At 49.4% G+C, this 18,217-nt stretch overlaps 1 long non-coding RNA gene across 2 annotated transcripts in view; it reads left to right on the top strand.

The window, feature by feature from the left end:
* The first annotated feature begins 765 nt into the window (after positions 1 to 765).
* Positions 766 to 18,217, top strand: part of LOC109493498 — a 45,266-nt gene continuing 27,814 nt past the window's right edge. The window contains exons 1-2 of one of the 2 annotated variants that reach the window (XR_006587587.1): positions 766 to 1,666; positions 1,813 to 1,985. This is a non-coding gene — a long non-coding RNA (uncharacterized LOC109493498). The remainder of the gene's footprint in view (positions 1,667 to 1,812; positions 1,986 to 18,217) is intronic. The other variant, XR_006587586.1, reaches the window with a different exon arrangement.

Below are 18,217 nucleotides of genomic sequence, written 5' to 3'. Positions count from 1 at the left end.
ACACATACACATGCATATACCCATGCATGCACACACCTACATACACACATACACGTGCATATACACATGCATGCATGCACACACCTACACATGCATATACACATGCACACACACATATACACACGCATATATACATGCATGCACGCTCACACCTACATACACACATATACATGCATATACACATGCATGCACATGCCTACGTACACACATGCGTATGCGTGCGCACACACCCACATACTTACACGTGCACGTACGTGCATGCATACCCCTGCATACACACATACACACATACATGCACACATGCACACACATGCACACGCCAAGTCCCCATTTCAGTCTGTGACACCATCTTCCAACCTTTATCCTAGGTGCAGACAACCCTGCGCAGTATAAACTGGAAGGCCAAACAAAAAAAAAAAAGTAGGAGTTTCCTTATCTATCTGTCAGCGCCTCTTCATTACAGCTGAGCTAATTTGAAACGAGGTGACTCCTTGCCCCCACTGCCATACCCTAGGAGGATCTTTTTACACAGCAGATGTTCATCTCCTTTGCCCACAGTGTGGGGACAAGAAGCCGTGGCTTCCCAGGTGGGCACAGGTGAGAAAGCGCCTGTCACGTCCTGAGAACATCAGGAGCAGTGATGAGAAGTGAAAAAGCAGAGGAGGCATGATGGCCAAAGAGGAGCCAGGACCCACACTAAACGGAAAGAGGCACCATGAAGACAAAGGGAACCGAGAATAAGCAAGAGTGTGTTCTTGACCAGTCCCGGGGTGAAGAACAGTTTCCGGGAATCCTTTTATACGTTACCAGTGAACTCTACCGTTATCAACACTCTCTCTCCGGACCTTCCCCCCGCCCCCCCCTTTAATTCTTGGAATCAGGCACAGCGGATAAACTGCTGACACTCACTGTCTCTGTCACAGACAACAGTTTCAAATTATTGGTGAGCAACTGGTGGTCACACAGGAGGGGGAGAGATGGCCAGACGAGAATGATCGATTGCGGGGGGCTGGGGATTACATATGCAGAGCAGAGCCAGGGAGGTCAGACTGGGGGCCCGCCGTCCTTGACCACATCTGTTTAAGCTCAGCAACGGTAAAACATCAGCACGGCAAGCCTGTGCGCCAAGGGGGCTCCACGCCCAGCCCAGAACAGGAACCAGAGGGGATTTGGGTGGATCTGCGAGCAGTGGGAGGGCGATCTCGAGCTCGCACACGCATATACCGCACCGGGACTGGCTGCAAAGCACGGTGTGGTCCTCGCAGCCTTTATTCCAGTGGGAACCTCAACATCCTTGAACGTGGCCTCAGGCTCCTCAAAGCCCGTTCCATTAGGGCCCTGGAGCTTCATCGAGCCTCCTCCCCTGATGTCTGCGAGAGCAGAGGCGACCTGACCACGGGCTCAGGCCCCGGACCGCCCGGTTGCGCGCTGGGGTCAGGGTCTCAGAGAGGAGGCCAGGCGAGCCTTCCCCGGGAAGCGCGGGCCTCGGAGCCGGTCGTTCCCCTCCAGGCCGGCGGGGGGCGCTGCCGCGTGCTCTCTGGCGCCGGCTTGCGGGAGGAGGGCAGTCCCCCTGTGCACACTCCCCAGGGCTGCACCCGGCTGGCCTGGCCCTAGCTTTCCTGGTCTCAGGCTTGGCGTCGCTTTGCCCTCGGGACCACAGACTCAGGTAGAGCGAGCCCAGGACCAGGGGTGGCACCGGTGCGAACTGTGGGCACGTCCCGTCTCTGCTCGCTCCGTCCGCCCTCAGCTGCTTTCCCTTCCTCCCTCGTTCGGGCGTTTGTTCTCCCCTCTTATTCTTTTTCTTCTTCCTAGAGTCTTAGGTGGTCCTAACAATGGGCACTCAGTTTTGGCTGTCCTTCCGCGGAATTGAACCTGCCCTGGATGGTCCTGCCGCAGCCTTGGGACGTAGAGTGTCTTCGTGAGTCTGAAGCAAGCAGAGGCGCCCATGGCGCCGGGACTGCGGGCCCGAATCGGCTTATGATCAGGTACAACCACGTGTTTTCTTTTTCTTTTTTTTTTTTTTTTAATGTTCATTTACTTGTTTTGAGAAAGAGAAAGAGCAAGCACAAGCAAGGGAGGGGCAGAGGAGAGAGAGGGAGAGAGAGAGAATCCCAAGCAGGCTCCCCGATCTCAGTGCAGGGCCCAATGCTGGCTCGAACTCAGGAAAGGTCAGATCATGACCCGAGCGGAAATCAAGAGTCCGGGGGCTTAACCGACGGAGCCACCCAGGTGCCCCACAAACACTCCTTTTCTATCTTCACTGCTTCCGTGAAGTCCTCTACTTCCTGGCCAGACAGAGGACCAAGGTGGGGATGAACCCAATGCACAGGAGGGGGTGTGCAGGTGGGGTGAGGCGAGGGTGCAGGTGCAGTGCCTCTGAGGGGAAGGCTCCTCCTCCTTCTGTGGGGACGGCTTGGTGGCAGGGTGAGGACTTTATTGGCGAGCTGGTGGGAATAAGCCTGGGGACACAGCTATCAGAGAGAATACTCCTTGAGTGAGCAGAAAGGCTTCGTGAATGCCTGAGTATGCCCAGCACTGAATTTATAGTTAGCCACGTGGATGGAGTCTTCCCAAACGGGACCTGTGTCCTGGGGACCCATGGGTGCCCGACCCTGACCGGCGGTGAACTGCAACCACGGCACGTCTTGAGCCACGAAAGGAAGCCAGAGGCCAGGGGCCAGGCACCAGGCTGAGGCTTGAATGCATACAAGGAAAATCGTACCCCCCCACACACACACGTGCGCATACACACACACACACACACACACATACACACACACACACACACGAGACCAACTTGAGAACTAAAAATAGGGCATGTACAGGAGACGGTGGAGGGGACAGCCCTAAAGGAAATTCGTTTTTGACCATAGGGGTAGGAAAAGGCTCATCTCCTTCCTCAGTTGGCACAGTGGTTGGTGATGCAAGCTGAGCCGGCCCAGCCTGCTCGTCGCCTGGACTGTCAGTTAAACCGCCACCAGGGGAAAGCGCCCCACCTCGGGGCTGCGTTCAGCTCACGCTCTGAGCCGGGACAGGCTGGGACGGATCCTTCCAGGTGTTGGCTGTTTGCTCAAAAGGCACGCATTGCAGCCACAGCCGCCTCCACTTTCCCCTTCCCCATCCCTGCCACGGGCCCCGCTGCCCCCAGGGAGGCCACGGCGTGGAGCTGAGAGGCGCCAACAGCTGCCCCCCGGGCGCACGCCCCAGCATTAGAGCGTCGTTCAGGCCTCGGCTTCCCACCGAGAACCAAAGCTGAGTTAATAAGTCAACCATTTACAAGCTGCCTCATACTCTTGAAAGATAAGGGGTGCCCTGAACCTGGCGATAAAATTGTCCAAGGTCAGAGGCCTCTGGGGGAGATGTCCTTGAAAAGTGCTGTTTCGTGCAGTCGGGGCCGCCTTAGCTTGTCCAAGCCCTCCCGGAAGAGGCACAGAGACAGGTCCCATGCACCCACGGGACGTCGTGGGGTTGTGGGGTGCACCCTCGGATCACGCGTCCCTCAGGCTGGTCCTGAATCCTGGACGCCGGCGGCCCGGGTCTGGCTCCTTCTGCAGCCCTGCTTGAGGCCGCGGCTCTCTCATCCGTCACTTTCCCCCACTCCCTGGGACCAGTGGAAAGATTGTGGTGTCTGCCATCATGCGCTTAAAAATTAAAATGATTCCAGCCATCAGTTTAAAAATTCCAAAGAGTTCTGATTCTCTAATAATGATTACTTTAGCCACAATGCCCCTGCTCCTCCCTCTCTGCCTTTTTCTTTTCTTCAAGTGACACATTCTTTGAAAACATTTATTGCATTTGGTATCCCTGCTTGCCTGGTGGCCGGAGCCTGGTGCTGGCCCTGTCCTCGCTCTTAACGAACAGTGTCCAGCTGTGGCTGTGTCCCTCTGCCACCAGGACCCAAGCCGTTCAGCAGGTCGAATTCACCAATTCCACTGATGTCCGTGATCCTTAAGTTACAGGTATGGGTACAGCTGGTCTGTTTAGAATGAGGTCGAGCCGGGGGCTCCAAGACCCAGGGTACCGGTCCAAGTTCCGTCTCTAACAGGCTCTGTCTCCTCGGTCAAAACACTGACTGTCCTGGGACTCCGTTTCCTCAGTGATAAAAATGAGGATGTTCCCTCCTCTGCAAAGGATTTAAAGCTCAGTAAGGTTCCTTCCAACTACTTATAGCCTATACCTTTGCCATCAGCTTGATTCAGGCCCGCGTCCAGACAGCGTGTCGGCCTCTCACGGTGGCACCTGTCGCCAGCCTCACGCTCCGTTTTATCTGGAAAGCTCTAAAAGTCAAGATAGTGAGAGGAGGCTGAATGGCACTTCGCCCTCCAAATCGGGGATTCGGATCAAGCTGGAGGTGGGGGGTGGGTGAACTCAGTGCCCAGACTTGACATGTTAACCGCCGGATGAATTATTTTCACTTCTGTGAAAAGGCCTCTGCTATCTCTTCACCAAGAAGCCTGCCGCATCTTAAAACCAATGTCACGAGTGTCTTCTGGAAGGTGGAAATGGGCAGGATGTGGTTTGAACTGACAAAAAGATGAAGCAGCCCATTCCCCATCAGGGAGTTGGAAGTGATTGCACGGCATGAGAAGGAGAGACTGAGTCTTTCTGATGTGGGGCCAGCTGGCTAGTCAAGTCTGGATCAGCCAAGCCAGTTCCTTGCTACTAAGACGGTAAACAACAATAACAACGAAAATCACATACACACCCGCCACCAAAAAGCAAAACCAAATCGCCCAGCAATATTTCTTGCGTTCGATAGTAAAACATCGAAGGGGCGCCTGGGTGGCTCAGTGGGTTAAGCATCCGACTTCGGCTCAGGTCACGATCTCGCGGTCCGTGAGTTCGAGCCCCGTGTCGGGCTCTGTGCCGACAGCTCACAGCCTGGAGCCTGCTTCGGATTCTGTGTCTCCCTCTCTCTCTGCCCCTCCCCTGCTCATGCTCTGTCTCTGTCTCAAAAACAAATAAAACATTAAAAAAAATTTTTAAAAAACCCACATTGTATCTGTCTGGCAATGTTCACGCTGTAGAAAACATTCCTGTACACTTCAGGCTGGTGATGGCCTTCAGAGAAATGTAGAACCATGTCGGCGTTTCCAGATAGGAGCACCGACCGGGTATGGTTATGAAAATGGCAAGATACAAGGCAGGCCCAGGAATCCCCAGCTCCCGATGTCTGATTCGAGTCTAGTGTCTGACTTCATGTAAACAGAGCCCCATTTCAGAGGAGACCCAAGGCAGAAGCCTCCCATGCCACATTGCACTGCCTTGGCCTGGGGGCCACAGCACCACTTTATGGTGTGCCCCTGTGCCTGTCACCTACTGGCCCATTAAGTCACTCAGTCAAAGTCTGCTGGCTCAACAGTGGGCCGACAGTGGTGAAAACACCCAGAGGCCACTAATCTCCAAAGACTCAGGTCCAGAATTCTGCACACTACGATGGGATCTTGTGGTGGAGAGGTTTCTGCCCTGCCCTCCTCAGCCAGTTAAATACATGAAAAGCTGCCTTCTTCGCTTTCCTGGAAAGGAGAGCGTTGCTCTGAAGCAACCGGGAGTTCAACGAGTACCTAGAAACGAGCGGCGGACTACTTTTCTCAGAATTTGGAGTCCACCTGGCTTTGTGACTTCGTGTCCCACGTGAGAGCACTTGCTCCCCCAGGTCCCACCTTCAGGGACCTTCCTCCGCGCATTTGTTGACACTTGTCTTTGCAGAGAGGAAGCGTTCTGAAGAAGGGCACGCTCCATCACCATTGTTGATTGGCTGGCTTAGCCACATGTCAGGCCGTTGTCCTGCCAAATGATTTTGGGGAAAGTGTCATGACATCTCTGGGCTTGGTTCCTCATCTCTAAAATTGGGGTGATGATAATAGCACCCACTTCGCGGGTGGTCACGAGGAGGGAGCGACGGCTTCCGGGGGAGTGCCGGAACAGTCCCAGGAATGGACCGTCGCCCCAGCGCATGGCGGCTGTTGTCCCTTTCGCAGGGTTCTCGAAGCAGCGTAAATCATAAAACCTCAGCCGGCTTGTTTTCTTCACAGACATTATCCAGAGCAGCAGATCGTGTTTAATGTTTCCCTGGCTTCCTTCCCTCTATTTTCAGTCTCTGGGGAGGAAGGGGGTAGGGCAGAGGGAAAAGGAAGGACAGCCGCGTGTGCAAACACCACCTCTGTAAACGCCTCCGATTAATTCACGGCACTCAACCAAAATTACTTTTTATTTTTAGCCCACAGAAGCATTTAATATATGATAAAGGTTGCGCTACACATCAATGGGGAAAGACGGGACCACTCAATAAATGGAAGCTGGAAAAAATGGCTAGTTATTTTGCAAAATGTGAGTCTATTTTTACTGTTAACCATCCACCAAAAATTCTACAGATGGATCAGAAATTGATGCCCTCCCAAGTCCAAAATCAAATGGATGATTTTCAGAATGAGACATGCCTTTCAAAGCATAAAAGCGGTAGAGAGGCATACAGATGGAACCACGTAAAATAGAAGCCTGTGAAAATTGCAAAATAATATAATCAAGGGGTAAATGTCATGCCAGATTAAAATATTTGTGACATACGCAAAAGCCCGTTATTGGGTTAACTTATCTTTTTATTCCATTTTAAGAGCTCTTTGTATATTAAGGAAATCAGCGCTTTGCGTCTCATTGTGTCATATGTCATTATCTACTTGCTTATGGTATTCTCTGTCTTGTAGAAGCTTTTAACTCCTATGCGGTTAAATTAGTAAATCTAACAGAAATTAATTATAAGCTGACTTCATTGTGTATATATCTATATAGTCACCTTTAATGTCACCTGAGATCTGAGCCTTGCCAAGAATAACGTAAACTGTGCCAAAGCACTGTTTGTTGTTGCTAGAGTTTAAGTTGAGAGGGGTTATACAGAACTTTGGATCTAGACTCTCCTGTTGCCTTAAAAAGCTGGGGGGGGGGGGGGCGAACACTGTTTTTGTTGGAATTTTGACATAAAGCTGCCATTCTTCGAGCCTTAAAGCCCTGTCTGTTTTCAGTCCATGCCCTCATTTCTTTGTCTGAAATACCAACCAAGTCACCAGCTCTCACTGAATGTTTTCAGAGGCAGAAGCCAGAGAGTTATCGCATCCACGATGGCTGGCTCCGTGTGGAGTGGCAGGCACCAAACATTCTGTGATGTTCCTCTTCCTACTTTCCAAGGTCTCCTGCCTCCGTGTAGGCTAGATATCAACATACCTAGTTCCTTCACTGGTTTCTATCCTGTTTTTCAAAGCTGGGCATTTGGAATTTCCAAATACGGACTAGAACAGGTAGGCAGGGACTCAAATGCTCCCGAGGAGGTGTCTCTAAATTTCCATGAAGTTTTTATTAGTTCTGGTAGGCAAGAAGGAAGGAAGGAAAGGAAGGAAAGGAAGAAAGAAACCCAGCAAGTCATTTGTTAAAGTCATAAAGCTGAACTAAATGGATAAGGTCCTCTAATTGACCTCGAGGAAGCTCAGGGACACTGTAGATCAGCTGCTAAATGACTTGTGATGTCTCGATTTAGAGAAGATGTCTGGCTCCCTAGCAGATCTGTCTGCCCATAAATTTCTTGATTAGGCTAAAGGCCTCCGCCAACAGAGCCAGATCTTCAACTCAGGATGTCCCCTTGAACTAGTATCGTGACAGAAAGTGCATTGGACGTGGGCGACCCAGTAGTTAAATTTAAAATTGTGCTCCCCCTTCATTTCCAAGAGATCAATTTCTTAGTCCAGGTGGGAGATGGGAGTCCCCACGCTGTAGCTGTGAGGCTCCTGGAGGTTTATTAATGGCATCTGCGGGCTGGAGGCAGCCTCTCCTTCTGACTTCATGCTGCCTGCCCAGGATGCCTTGTTTTAAGTACATCAGTGCCCCTTGTGGGAAAATACTGTTAAACATTTATTTCTGTTGGGTCAGTTCAGGCTCCACAAGACATCGCTGAAATGCCTCAAGTAGGTTCTTAGTATAAATCACTGGCATCGAAGATAAGCAGAGAGCTGCTAGTGTGCCTCAGTTGTCGGTTCAAAAGAGGACAAGTGGTTAAAGAAGCTGCATGAAATTTGAAGCCTATGTACCAACTTTTCCACTCTTCAACCATTCGAAGTGAGAATATGGACAAAATACTCCTATTTGTTTATTTTTTTAAAAGTAGGCTTGATGCCCAATGTGGGGCTCAAACTCATGACCCCAAGATCCACTGACTAAGCCAGCCAGGTGCCCCCAAAGACTCCCTTTTAGCTTACTGTTGGGGCACCCGGGTCGGTTAAACATTTGACTCTTGATTTCGGCTCAGGTCATGATCTCCTGGGTTCGTGAGATCAAGCCCTGTGTCGGGCTCCCCGCTGATAGCATAGAGCCTGCTTGGGATTCTCTCTGTCCCTCTCTCTCTGCCCCTCCTATGCTCAGGCTCCCTCTCTCTCCCCCTCTGTCTCAAAAATAAATAAATAAACTTGAAAAAATAAAAATAAAAGTAAATTACTGTTTACAAAATTTTTTTTTTCTGTTTTCCTTCTTTCTTTTTTTTGTTTTACTCTGAGTATTCTTTCCATCAAGAAGAACAAGCTTATCATAGAAGAAGTGAAAATCTTGCTTAGGAATGCTTTTAAAAAATGCAAAGAAACAAACAAAAAAACCTCAAAAGTTTTTATTTTCTGGAGCTTTCTTTTCCCAAGCAACTAACCTATTTTCTTCTGGGTAAGGATTTCCTGCTACCAAGTATAACCTAAAGAGCCCTCTCAACCAGGAAGAGGCAGCACCAAAAATCAATAGCTATAACCACAGATCCTGCCCAAACAGGATTGCTCTGGGATGAAATTACTTATGTCAGTGATTCCTTAACAATGGTAGTCAAAGCCATTGACATTGGATCACATATCCCAAGCATCTTAAATTAATTGAACATTAAAGAAATGAAACCAGGCTACTTGATTTGTACTTCTGTTTGTAAACATGAAATGGAATATTCAGAGTGTCCCTTGGATCCTCTGGTGGAACAGTTACTCCTAGGGGGAGTGCTTAGAAGTACCTGATAGCCCATGATTTGCACATGAATTGGTATTTTGATCTTATCATCTTATGAATTTCCTTCCCGTTCCTTGCCCTCCCACCAGCTTTACAATACCCTAAATACCAGCAACAAAGGAAAGCCTTGCCCCTCTTGTAGCCAAATCATAGGAGACCTAGAATTTCCCTCCTGCGAGGCTAGCACACTCTATTTCTGCATTGACATCCTGGACAGGCCAGGACATCCTGGATCGTCCCTCAGGCCACCCCCGACCCCCACATAAATGGGGAAAAGCTTTCTTTAAATTCCCTGGAGGTACAGAGATTGTGTGATATATATGAATCTCATTCCACAAACTCAGATAGGAAAAAATAACACATCTCTTAATTTTTTTTTTTTTTTTTACTGTTTATTTATTTTGAGAGAGAGGGAGAGGGACAGAGAAGGAGCAGGGGAGGGGCAGAGAAAGAGGGAGAGAAAATCCCAAGCAGGCTTCTCCCTGTCAGTGCAGAGCCCAACACGGGGCTTGAACCCAAACCATGAGATGGTGACCTAGCCTAAATCAAGAGTTGGGTGCTTAACCGACTGGCTGAAAAATTGATCTTATTCTTGATTGGTAGGGGGAGTTTGGAAGCCCCAGGGTCCAAGACCGAGCCTCATCGGGTGCCCCACAAACCAGGCACTGGAAGGGAGTAAAGATTGGGCTCTCCTTTCTCAGGGGCGTCCACCATATTGCCCACATATGGTGCCTACATATTGATATATTATGTCTTCCCTTCCTCTCTCTCTTTACATAAAACATCTCCCTGGCCCCCCAAAATATTCTCTTTTCTCAGCATCTCTCTATTCATGTCCGGTTGGAGACATCTAAAGGGGAAGTACTTGCCTGAGCCCTCAAAAGCACACCCACTCACACCGCACCGGGCAGCTGGTCCTCACCTTAACCCCCTGGAGAAACTCAGGCTCCTCTGAACACAAAGGGCCTTGTCTGCAGGCAACTTCCACTTTCCCACTGCGATGGAAACCTCCTAGACAAGGCCGAGTCACTGTTGATGGCCTTTTGTTTCATCATTCTATTTTAGTGTCCCATTTATTTATGTAAACATGAAGCACACCAATTTCATCATTCGTCTCTAATTATTCCAACACCTGTCCCCGTCTTCGTGACTCCTTCTGTGGCCACTGTTTCTGTTGCCTCTCAAGTATGGTGACTAGTTTCCTCAGATGTTTGCCGATCTGTGTGGTGAGCTCCTGTTCCCTGGAACTGTACCTGTGGTAGATCTGGATTTGAAGTGTGTTCCTTCAAGAGAGGTTTCATGTTTGCTTCTGCCTGCCACCCAGGCTGCTACCGGCCTGGAATCCTCTTAAACAAAATTTGGGGCTTAGTATTTTGGGGGCCCCTGAAAACTATGAACTGTGGCCACAGACCACATGGGAGTGTAGGCTTGTGGTTAGGAGCTTTCTCGGGAGATTTTCTTGGGGAGACTTCATGGGAGACTTCTGGGTTTTCGCTTCATCCGGAGCCAAGATTTCGACGAGCCAGTGTTCTTGTTGTTCTTCGTCTGGTGGTTTCTTTCTAGTTCAAGAGTGGCACTCATCAGAGGTCTTGGCTCCGGGTAGGTATCTCCGATCTGCCCTTCCAGCTTGTGTGGTCCTCGGCTCTATCCACTGCCACCAGAGCTGCATAATCTCTCAAAACCCAAGGTCTAGAACGCTGTGGAGAGCTCATGCCTGTGAGGTGAATGACGGCTTTGTCTTCTCTTACATCCTTTCAAGGCTTTAACAGTTTCCCTTTCTTTCCCTTTCCCTTAGCCATACATTTATAAAGTTAGATAAGGGACGTTTCTTCAAAGACCGAGGCTGCCATATTGCCCGTGCGACTTCCTACCATAGTCTCTCTTTTTTTGTTCCTATTAATCGTGTCTCTCTCTCTCTTCCCTTAGTCCTTCTGACACTTTGAAAACCACATTCCTGTATTCTTCTCCGTTTGAAATACTTAGCTACAGTTTTTGTTTTCCTGACTGAGCCTCTGATCCAGACACAGTCCCCAAGTCTGACTCAGCCCCTCGGTCCTACCCCCCGTCTTCCTTCTTGCCTTCCCATGGCAGGGACCAGCAGGTTGTGGATAAGAAAATACAAAGCTAGGGGAGCCCGGGTGGCTCGGTTGGTTCAGTGTCCAACTTCGGCTCAGGTCATGATCTTGTAGTTTGTGAGTTGGAGCCCCGGGTCGGGCTCTGTGCCTGGAGCCTGCTTGGGATTCTAGGTCTTCCTCTCTCTCTCTGCTCCTCCCTGCCCCTCCCCCGCCAGTGCTCTGTCTCTCTCTGTCTCAAATAAACATTAAAAAAAAAGAAAGAAAGAAAATACAAAGCTAAAACAAACTTGAGCATCTCACACACGTCAATTAATGCAATTGCCCAAATTAGTGTATGGGAAAGAAAAAGTGGGAGTCAGTGCTAGGTTCGGATTTTCTGTGCACTTGCTAGCAGTGTTCCCTCAGGAAAGATACTTCGTGTCGTAGATCGGATTGTGTTCTGCAAAAAAGGTGTCGAAAATCTCGCCCCCAGTGCCTCAGAATGTGATCTTATTCGGAAATAGTCATTCAGGTATAATTAGTTGGGATAAGGTCTTCCGGGAGTAGGGTTGGTCCTTAATCCAATATGACTGGGGTTCTTTTTTTTTTTTTTTTAATTTTTTTTTAATGTTTATTTCTTTTTTGAGAGAGAGAGAGAGAGAGAGAGAGAGAGAGAGAGAACGAGTGGGGGAGGGGCAGAGAGAGAGGGAGACAGTCATATGACTGGGGTTCTGACAAGTAGAGGAGAAGGTACAGACAGGACACGCAGCAGAAGGCCACGGGAGGACACAGGTGGAGGCTGAAATGACAGCGGCTGCAAAACCAGGAAGCCCACGGATCCACAGCTACCGCCAGCAGCTAGGAAGAGGAAGGCAGGCTTCTATCCAGAATCTCAGAGGGAGCATGGTGCCACTTCCCCTTGAACTCATACTTCCGGGCCCGAGGACTGTGAGAGAAGAAATCGTTGGGTGAGCCACACAGTGTGTGGTTCTTTTTTAAGGCCGCCTGAGCAAACTAATATGCTATCTGAGTCTGTTTCCTTATCCATAAAAGTGGATGGTAACACTTTTATACAGTCCTTTTAAAAAAAAAATGTTTATTTATTTTTGAGAGAGAGAGAGAGCAGAGGAGGGGCAGAGGGAGAGAGAAAAATCTCAAGCAGGCAACATACACAAAGCCCGATGCAGGGCTTGATCTCAGGACCCTGAGATCATAACCTGAGCCGAAACCAAGAGTCGGATGCCTAACAGACTGAGCCGCCCAGGCAATCCTATACAGTCCTTTAAAGAAATATATTTTTTTAAATTTTTTTAATATTTATTTATTTTTGAGAGACAGAACTAGACAGAGCGTGAGCGGGGGAGGGGCAAGGAGAGGGGGAGACACAGAATCCGAAGCAGGCTCCAGGCTCCAAGCAAGCATTCAGCACAGAGCCCAACGCAGGGCCTGAACCCATGAACCTCAAGATCATGACCCGAGCTAAAGTCAGACGCTCAACTGACTGAAACCCATGAACCTCAAGATCATGACCCGAGCTGAAGTCGGACGCTCAACTGACTGAACCACCCAGGCGCCTCTTAAATTTTTTTTTAATGTTTATTAGTTTTGAGAGAGAGCGAGCGAGCAGGGGAGGGGCAGAGAAAGAGAGAGAGAATCTGAAGCAGGCTGCAGGCTCTAAGCTGTCAGCACAGAGCCCGACCTGGGGCTCGAACCCACAAACTGTGAGATCATGACCTGAGCCAAAGTCGGACGCTTAACTGAGCCACCCAGGCACCGCTAAAAAAATTTTCTTTTAATGTTGATTTATATTTGAGAGAGAGCAAGATAGTGCTGGAGTGGAGGAGAGACAGAGGGAGAGGGAGACGCAGAATCCAAAGCAGGCCCCCGGCTCTGAGCTGTCAGCACAGAGCCTGATGTGGGGCTCGAACCCACGAGCCACGAGACCATGTGCTGAGCCTAAGTCGGACACTCAACCAACTGAGCCACTCAGGCGCCCCTTTAAAGATTAAACTAAGACAATGTGTGCACAGCATCTGGCTCCTAGAAGGCAAATAGGACATAGTAACTGTTACCATTATTTTGCAATGTTGAGCTGGCTCTTGCTGGCTGCGCTCCATTCCTGTCCACAGTGCCCGCCTCCCTACACCCACACCCACACCCACGGTGTGTCCGTTCTATATGTAACCCTCTGCTATGTTGTGGCGAGGCGTCAGTGTTTTTGTCCCTTTCAAAACTTCCGGAATGTTCACTTCAGCTAGGCTTCACCTGGATGAAAGGGTTGGCCAACTGTGAAGGGATGGCCCAGGAGATAGGACAGTTGGATAACATGATGTTCTCAGCTTGGCCCTGCCCCACGTGGAGGCAGTGTTCCCTGTGGCTTTAACGTCTGTGGCCTTAACCTCTAACCACAAGGAGTTGCCGATTGTCAAAGTTGCATAGAGAGCGCAGCTAGCTTACATTTGCCGAGGTGTTTGCCCATGATTGATAAATATGAGATAACTTCTGTTCTTTCAGTGTGCCTTATTTTTAAAAAAGATTGCTGGTGGTGCCCCAAACTCAGACGGACGGAGACGGCGTGGGCTTGGTTCGGTTGGGTCTGAATCTATATGGGGGTCACAGGGAGAAAGGGGGTGTATAGCACCTGATCCCTCCTCAGGTACCCGAGGAAGCTGCTGCTGATTCTTGCTCCTGCTGAGGAACACTCGAAAGGGATTGTTCAAAGGAAGTAGGTAGCTTCCCAAAATGTCCACAGTGGGGATTAGAAACAGACAGGCTGCAGCCTCACCCGCGCGCACGCACACACACGGACACACACCAGGAGAGCCCAGCTGCGGGGAGAACGTGGATGTGCCCTGCCCGCCTCTGGTGTCCCCTCGTTTCTGGCTACCGGCTGCTCTGAGCTGGAATCGGAGCAGCCACAGACCAAAGACGCCACCTGCAAATCTGTGCTTGTGACTCCTCGATGGCGCCAGCCCCGCTCCGTCTCCTCCACTGGCTCAACAAATCAGGATTCTAGAGGAAAGGCAGAACTCAGGACTGACCTGCTCCCCGTCTGAGTCATCTTACCTTTGAGCCACAGTTGGATGGAGATTCGGAGCCATTAATAGCACACCTCTCCAACAAACACATGACTGCCTGAAGAGAAACAGTCCCTGGGAACTCTAAACAGCAATTAGGCAAAATCCTAAATTACAGAGTTCTCACTCCGCAGAAAAATGCCAATTATAATTTTGCCTCCTCCAAAAGTCCACAGCCTGATTTTGCCTTCCATCTGCAGAATGCTTCCCCCGAGAGGCTTTCCTGGGCGAGCCAAGAAAGGGGACTCGGTGTGGGTCATGTCAGTCTCTGTGCTCTTTCCCACTGAGATCTGGGAGGGAGGGAGGGAGGGAGGAAGAGGTCCAGAGGCAGAAAGGAAGAGACTCCCTTTTGCAGCATTTCTGGCAGCCATAAATACAGGCTGGGTGGCAATGTGCTATGCGCCGTGGGGGATAAAACGAAGTATGAGATGTAACCCTTACGCCCAAGTAGCTTCCGATCTAAAACAAAACAAAACAAAACAAAAAGTCAAACCTAGCAGTTTCTTCAAGCACTTAATTTTCTGCCACAGGTACTTGTGGCTGTTGGAATTCAGGAAAGGGGGAGGCCACTGAAAACTGGAGGAAGAAATGCTTCCTGAAGGAGAAGGATTCTGTGGTGGACCCCAATGACAAGTGGAAGGAACAGAAGAGATGGAGAAGAGATAGGGGAAGAAGAACTGGCCCAGGAAAAGGAAGACAGCAAAGCCCTAGGCTGTAGTGAGAAACCACCCTCACCACTGACTGACCGGGAGTGGCCCTCTGCCCTCCACGCGTCTCCCATGGACCCCAGGCCAGCGTGAGGACGTCACACCTGCCTTAGGCCTTGGTTCCAGCACTTCCTGGGTGGCAGGGCCACGATGCCCTCCGTGCCTCCCTGTGTCTTGCTCTCCAGCGATTAGCCCCGTAGCTCTGGGTCCCCAGGGCCCAATGGTCCTGGAGGAGAGGGCCTGTCTTTCCTTTCACGCCCAGCCTGAAGCTCTGGGACATAAGGCCCAGGACATGACTTGTTGAATGAGGGCGAGTGAAGGGGAATAGCACGAACTGAGAATGAGCTCCAGGAGAACCCCCACCTGCCCATCTCCTGTGTTCTTGACCTCACCATCATCTCCCTGGGTTCTCAAGAATGGTCCATGGGCTCTCGGTGTATGTGGCCATGACACGAAGGAGTCAGAGGCATGTTGGGTCGGAGGCCTCCCCTGCTCCGTTCCAGCAAGGAATTGGGTTTGCTGCATTACCAGTGAGCTCCCTACCCAGCAGGATATGGGGTGTCCTTCCCTTCTCAGGTTTGGAGACAGCTCTGCTGTGTGACTACAGCTCCACGGAGCCCAAAGGTAACAAGGGGGGAAGAGGACGGAGGAGGAGGAGGGGGGAGGGAGGGGGCTTCTCCACCTGCTGCCCCCAGGGCAGAGGCCTGCCCTGTCACTCTCCCAGCCGTGGCTCCATCTGGGAGCGGAGCTTCCTGGGTGGCAGATCTGAGCTGGGCCTGGCAAGGAGGAGCCGAGGCAAGGGGTACCCGGAGCCCGCTAGAATGCGCAGGATGCAGGCCCTGTCGGGGTAGCCGTGGGAAGGGGCCAATTCTCTGAGGGCCTTGAGCCCAGCATGGAGAATTTAGTCAGTGGTAAAGGAGAGCCATTAATGAGTTTTCAGCAGTAGGGACCCGTGCTTAGATCTGTACTTGGGAAAGATGCCCCAAGCTTTGCTATCGTCAGCTGTGAAGGGTTGTCTGGGTGAATGAATCATTTTACAGGTCTTGTCTCGTGTGCACGAATCCATCAGGATCCATCTCTAATGCATTATCCAGACAGCCAGGGCACTCAGATTTATGGGGGTGTGGGAGATAGTTGAGTGGGGGGGGGGAATTCTGGATGGGGAACCTTTAAAGTCTCTCTGACCCGAGGTGTTGTATCACCTCATGTCCCAGGGAAAAATCTAATTTCTCCACATATTATTTGGATTTTTTAAATCTCCCTCTTGTGTACTACGCCAGAACTAGGTTGCTGTAACCTTGTTCCAACTGTAGAGGATGGTGTAAATCATCTGATTAAGTTATTACTGGGTAAATCAAGAGCATGTGTGTGGGTGAGAGCCCTCTGTAGGCTACACACGGCACGATAATAATATCTTCGCTCGCGTACGTACCCTCACAGAGCCAAGGCACTTCCAACGCCTACCTCACTTGAGCCCTGTAACAACCAAGGCATGAGCTCCAGGGTCCAACTGCCTGGATGGCCCCCAGCCCTGCCGTTTGCGTGCTCTACAACTTTGGGCAAGATACTTGACCTCTCTGTACCTCCGGTGTCTCATTTATAAGACAGAAACTATGGGAGAATCTACCTCCGAGGGTGTTGTAAGGACTGAATGAAACAATACATGCCAAGTGCTTAAAATCGTGGCTGGCACATAGGGAGCAGGTTGTAATAGGTTGTTATTTCTTCTCCTTCTGGCTACTGAGGCATGGCCAGAATTGGAATTAAGTTTGTCACTTTCCCATGGACTCACCACTGATTCTTGGCCCTTCCACGTGGAAGGGCCAACATCTGTGACGTTCCTATTTGTACTTTTTTCCAGCTTGATTCTAGACTGCTTATAGGTCTGCTTTTTTTTTTTCCTTCTTGGATTGTGTCAATCCCCATCTAATCAGTAATTAACATATTTGCAGATATGTAAGATTGGATGCCTGGCAGCGAATTACTCTAATTCACATTGTCCGATGTGAATTAAACCAGAGGCATTTGTGTTCCCAAGTTTCCTGAATATTCTAGACAATCAATGAAGTTTGCTGAATGAAGAAGCAATGTGAAGGGCAAGAGAAGGTACCATTTGGGCTAACATAGATTCATTATCCATCAGGCATATCACATACTGAGTCAATACTGTGAGTAGTTATAAAATGATCTCATTTAATTTACTAAGTGTGGAACTTAAATCATACTAAACACAGTCATGAAATCACATCAATTAATTCTGGTCAACTGACCAGACACTCTGCTACTTGATAAACTTTAAAATGCAGTGTTTGTTGATTTAGATTAACCATGACTTAAGAAAACTAAATTTACAAACTTAACAAAATTGGCAAATTAGAGGTCATCTGGCTTACAAAAGCATTCTGCAGTTTTATAGAAAAGGTATCCATGGGAAGTATCTGTAAATTTCAAACTCCCCAGAGTGTTAAAAATATCATTTAGCTTTCTGAAATTCCTTTTTGTTTTTTTTTTTTCAGGAATACATTCACTATACAAAGAAATCCAGCTATAGGATATTGCTGCTTAAGTAGAAATGGTCCAAGAACAAATGTAGTGCTAATGAGTATATAGAACTTGTGAAAGACTAAATATAGAAATGTAGTAAAGATGCAAAGTGGGAGAAAGAATGAAAAATGACTAGAAAAGGAAGAGAGGAAGAGGAAGAATGTCAGGAAGACTAAAGCCCCCAAAGGAATAAAGGTACACACAACGAAAGGACTTTATGTTGTCATCCTTAGCTTAGAAGAAGACAGCTAGACCCTGCTGGGGCAGACAGCATAATATTAGCAGGTGGCAGAGAGAAAGAAGCTTCTTAACTCTCTATCAGGCACAGGTTCAGTGTCCACTCGGGTAGGATCTTGACCCTCAAGGGTAGAGCCAGATGCCACCGGACTTTGGCTTAAAACCCAGCTGCCCCCGTGGGGAAATAAGTTCTACTTACATAAACGGGTTAGAAACACGCTTAGGGCAGAAAGCTGCCACCATGAGGGAAAAGCATCTGCAGTTAGGTAGGGAGATACTGTAATGGGATCACGAGTTACAAATTACTTTCCATCTGACACCAATATACTATCACAAACTCCACTTGCCCCCCAGATCCTTTGCTTCCTGCACACACAAGTTAATGATTACTATCTCATTGTTTTCTCCACGTTCGTGGGTGTAAGATCTTGTTTTCTTCACGTTCACCACGTGAGTAATATCTTGTGAGCTCAGTAAATATGGAGATGAAACCCGTTTGGGCCTCTTGTCCCCTCCTGGACATTAGCCTCTCTCGTATTCAATTCTGTGTCCACTCTCTTGTTGGACAGGAGAGAAC

The sequence above is a fragment of the Felis catus genome, chromosome D3, assembly GCF_018350175.1.
Source record: "Felis catus isolate Fca126 chromosome D3, F.catus_Fca126_mat1.0, whole genome shotgun sequence".
NCBI classification, from domain to species: domain Eukaryota; kingdom Metazoa; phylum Chordata; class Mammalia; order Carnivora; family Felidae; genus Felis; species Felis catus.
This window is presented reverse-complemented; position numbering and strand designations above follow the sequence as displayed.